The 4,768-nt window shown below is 42.4% G+C and overlaps 1 protein-coding gene across 1 annotated transcript in view; it reads left to right on the top strand.

Moving 5' to 3' along the window:
* Positions 1-3,360, top strand: part of dtd1 (D-aminoacyl-tRNA deacylase 1) — a 15,558-nt gene extending 12,198 nt beyond the window's left edge. The window contains exon 6 of the mRNA XM_023431365.1: positions 2,259-3,360. The gene's annotated coding sequence lies outside the window, so the exon portion shown is untranslated. The remainder of the gene's footprint in view (positions 1-2,258) is intronic.
* Positions 3,361-4,768: the final 1,408 nt, after the last annotated feature.

Raw genomic sequence — 4,768 nt, 5'->3', positions numbered from 1 at the left:
AGGGGTTGGGGTTGCTCTTATTTGCCTTCAGTATTTGTTTACTAGTGCAAAAACAGTCAAGTTCTGGGAGAATAGAGATGGGGAGGCATTGAGTCAGCTCCCTCCGTGTCCCCTCTGCTCTCCCTGCTGAGGCTGCTGCTGCTGCTGGCTCCTGTGGCACAGCTCCTCTCCCTGTGTGAACTCTGGCAGGCACGCACATTAACGGATACGCCGTCAAACTGGCACTATAACTGCACTTTAACAGCAGCCGTTCTTTCTGCTCCCCCGTCCTCACAGACATGTACTGTTTGTTAGTTAAAAATATGTTTAACACCATTATAAACATCTACAATTCGCCACTGAGGTGTGTTGTTATTTTTGTCTTCTTTGGTACTGCTTCGTCTGTTGTGTAACACTCCACAGACACACACACACCCTGTCCCATGTGAAACCTTCTAAGCCTGTAGTCCTATCCCAAACTCTTTTGCAGCAGGGGGCCCTGCACTGTAATCCCCAAGTGCATGTTGGGTAAATATGTGCCCCAAGACATGGAAGCTTCAGCACCTCATTACGTAAGGCCTTTTTTGTCTGACACAGAGCCAGAGCGAGGGAGATGGGAGAAAGTGGGGGACACGCGAAGAAAGGAGAAGCCGAAAAATAAGTCGCAAGTTATTTGGTTTTTCATCTGTGGGTGTGCAGCAGGGGAGTGCACACACAGCACTTCTGAAAAATGTGTGTGCTGTAGTGGTGTGGGGGGGTGGAAGAGGGAGATTTGGATGTAAGAGAGATGTCAAACAAGGGGCTTGCTTGCTGCTTGGCTTTATCACTGCATATTTAAAAGAGGGAATTGGTGTTCCTGAGGTTTTCTTTTGCATGACTTAAAAATGAGCAGTGTGTGCGCTTTTCTTCGAATCATTAATTTGTGACGGTCCTCCATTATCTCCTCTGGTCTTCCCTCCTTCTCCTCTGCAATGTTCTTATTCTGATATAAACAGTTTACAAAAAGGTTTCTGCTGTGAGCAATTTCTTACCCACGCTGAAAATTACTTTTCTAATTGTTTGCAAATTACCTGTCAGAGATGTATTAAGAGAGTAGATGTAACTTCCAGTTTAAAATTTTTATATGGCTGCTTTCACAGTGCTGTGGCTATTAATATTTAATAAAGCTCACAGTCATGTTATTTGTTTGTGCAAATCTGCCATCAAATGCTGATTCCAGTTGAAACTTTCATCACTAATAATATAATATGGTGTCACTTGTGCTGATGATCCTAAGAGAATCATCTACCGACTCTACAGTTTCACTCAGCTGTATGGACGATTAGCTTCTTTTCAACTCCTTGTTTTGGTTTTCTAGCTTATAATCACATAAAAGCCGAACCAAAAGGAGAGTGAATATTGGACTTGATGTCAAAATGTTGCCAAAAACACGCACCAAACCAATGCTAATCTTGCTCCCCATCCACTGGATGTGTCAATATAATTTTTTTTGCTAACATGTTCGCCTTCAGAAGCTTATAGAGTGATAATAAGTTGATCAAGTGTTTTTAAAGTTTGCTCCACTGCCTTCAAGTGGCCTAAAAGTTAATTAATTAAACTTTAAGGTGAGAAGTGTAACCTTTGAAAAAACCTTTAGCACTGGCACAGAAGCTGAGCGATGTGCTGCTCTGTGTCGGCAGAAAAAAAACGCTTTTTAGTCACTTGAAAAAATGTCCACAGAAGACAAATAATATCAGTTGAAGGGTTCACTTTATTTTGAATATTTTCGCTGCTTTATTTTGCTGTCAAACAGCCCTTTCCTTTGGAACTTCATTTTCTCAACCGTTGAACCATATTCCTACGTTACACTACAGTGCGAACTGTATTACGCCACAGATCAGCTGTTTGAGTCAGACAGAGCTAAGTATATAGGTGTACTGATCTGAATCTACTCCAGGTAATACACTGACTATAGATAAGTTCCTCACGCAACACCACGTCAAATAACCTGAACTTTCACTTAAAGTAAAATTTTTTGTTTTCCCATTAAAGTCTATGATCAGTAACTTATTTCGGCTAATGTCAGCAGGTAGATATTGCTGTGTAATTGAATTAAATAAAATTCAATGTGCTATTATCCTGTAACTGCTGTTTGAGGCCCCAACGGCTGCCGCATAGAAAAAGTTATGCTTTAAACTTTTGAATCCTTTATCTTGTCCGTTGACATTGACACAAATCAATGATAACAAATGACAAGAGCCAGACACCAAATTGACTCTGTTTTGATTTTTCTCATGCAGTTGTCGTACCGGGGACAGTGAGCCCAGTTTCCTCAGGAAGGCCCTAATCCTCAGTGACTTACACCTGATTGTGGACTGTCCTCCTCCCTGTTTGGAAATCAGCTGGATTCTTTGCCGCAGAACATCTTCTACTTGCTGCTGTCCTTGGCCTCTCTTCTTCAGAATCAGATAGGGCCAGCTAGGTGTAATCAAAGTAGCAAAGAGGATGTGAGAGATTGAACAAGGGGTGCTTGGAAAGAGGGAGCATGGGTGATATAGGATAGAACAAAACATCAACAACATTACATTGAGTGGCCTAGTAGCTTTCTGTCTTTTTCCTACTGACTTTCAGTCCACGATTCTTTTCTCTCTCTCTATCGTCTTCCTCTCTCTACCTGTTTCACTCTCAGCCTGCTGTTCCCACTTAATCTCTGCTCAGAAACATGGCACTGACCCTGAAGCACAGCTCAGCTCCAATACCTTGACCTGCAGCACGGCAAAAGAACATCAGAACAGTGATAATGTAACAGTCTTGCCAAATTGATTGCAGCAGTGACACCTCATGATTGGTTTAGAGGTCCAACTGAAATTGCAGGTCTTCCCTTTAAATTACTTGCCGTCTAACAAAATCAATCAACAAAATTTACATTTTATAGCTAGACACAGCACAACATGTAAAAGGCCTTTAGGCTTTGAACAACAACCCACAGCTCTCTGTTAATGTGCGTTGGTTGTCGGACTTTAAATAAAATGTGTAGACCCACTTAAAGGAAATAATCGTTTCGACTGCAGGGAGAGATGGTACCATTGTGCTGACTCCAACTGTTATTGATTTTGTCGATCAAGTAACTTCAGCTTAGTGACTACGAGTCATTTTGTCTCAATTACCTGTACTTCACCTCTGTGGAGAGGAGCCAGCTGTGCGTCACCGTCACTGAACCCTTGGACCGATGTAGCTGGGCAGACTTTGGCTTCACAGAATTACATATACACCGTTTATTAAACTGTTATCCCTATTATTATTATTATTATCATTATTATTAATAAAGTGTCCTGCCGTCATTTAATGACAGATCTGAATGTACATTTTGTTACTTTATAAAGACGTCGGTAGAAAACTTGAGCCATGCAGCGTTTGTGAGTGTTTTTCCACCGTTTATTCTGCTTGTTTTATGTCATGCAAAAGCAAAGATGCTTGTCCTTATTTCTCCTCTCAGCATCACCACCTGGCCCGTCTATACTGTCCCAACTTTAGCTCTTTTTTTTTTTTTTTTTTTTTTTAGTTCAAGCAAGCTATTCCTAGCCAACCATAGTGTATAGTACCCCCCTCTTCCTCTCTCTTCTTCAAATGGTGCTGAGGCGAGGTTTCTCCATGTTGTGGTGGAGAGCAGCATGAAAGGCAGAGGAGCTGCTGTAGCCCGGACTGGGGAGCTCTTGGAGAGGGAAGATGTGACCCAGATACGTCTGCTAGCTAGCTAGCCTGCCTTAGTAGCGCTTCAAAATTGGGCTAGAGTTGCAGCTCTCCTCTGCAATGACTGCATTGTGATCCCAATACTAGACAGGTTTTACAGTGAGAGGAGGAAGGAGTCTGTGGGGCCCTGGATTATTGATGTATTGTACCAAACATCTGAGAGGACTGCAATTGATCAAAGCTGTAAAGGGGTGAGAACGGGGAGTGTTGAGTGGGGCAGATGTTGAAGGTTTGTCTGTCTATGGAAGCATCTGTGTGTTTCAAAGCAAACATGGCTGTTTGTGTGTCTTTGTGTGGATACCCTGAGCTGCAGGGCAGGGCAGCAGGAGTGGGCGCGGTGTCAGTCGGACATGGGAAAGTGGGTTAAATTCCAGGAATTCTCTTACATCTGAAGCCATACTGTTTCTGGTTGTCTTCTCTACAACTTATCTTACATCTTGTGTGTGTGTGAGAGTCCTTTGCCAAGCCCACTGGCTATGGAAAAACAATTTAACTGGATTTAATTTGTTGCCCCCCTCCTCCTTCCTCTTCCCTCCTTCCCCTCAGGTTTTTTTTTTCTTTTGTGTGCCTCTGAGAGGTTGGAAATTCATCTTGTTTAGTAACTTCATGCCCAGTCCGAGCTTGCTTTGCAAGTTAGACAGGCCAGGTTTCATGGCAGCTTTAAGGCCCCCATGGTCATGTGTGGATTGCTGCTGGAGTTTGCTTTCTATATGTGAAGCTAAAAAAAATTAAGTGTTGTGCTCATTTGATTTGGAAAAAGTTTTATTTGGACACATAAAGTTGGATTATTTTTCTTCAAAAATGTGATGGGCAGCTGTCTGCCACATCTCTTGTTTCCATTCCCCGCATTCCTTGTCTTCTGTTTGATCTGCCTTAGTCCCATACTCCAAAGGGTTAAAAAGGCACAATGAAACCAGTTGCCTAGAGCCCTGACCACTTTTTCCATTCTTGCTGGAAAGTTTCCAGTGCTATTTATATGAAACCTCAGGCCCAACAATCAAGAAACCCACTTGGCCAAGATAAAGTATTTCCCATTATCCTAAAGTTTTGTTTCACTGAA

Source organism: Seriola lalandi, unplaced genomic scaffold, assembly GCF_002814215.2.
Source record: "Seriola lalandi dorsalis isolate HSWRI2012SDOR001 ecotype SW California unplaced genomic scaffold, Sedor1 jcf7180002054921, whole genome shotgun sequence".
In the NCBI taxonomy this organism is placed as follows: domain Eukaryota; kingdom Metazoa; phylum Chordata; class Actinopteri; order Carangiformes; family Carangidae; genus Seriola; species Seriola lalandi.
Note: the sequence above shows the minus strand (reverse complement) of the source record. Positions and strands in the feature narration are given on the sequence as shown.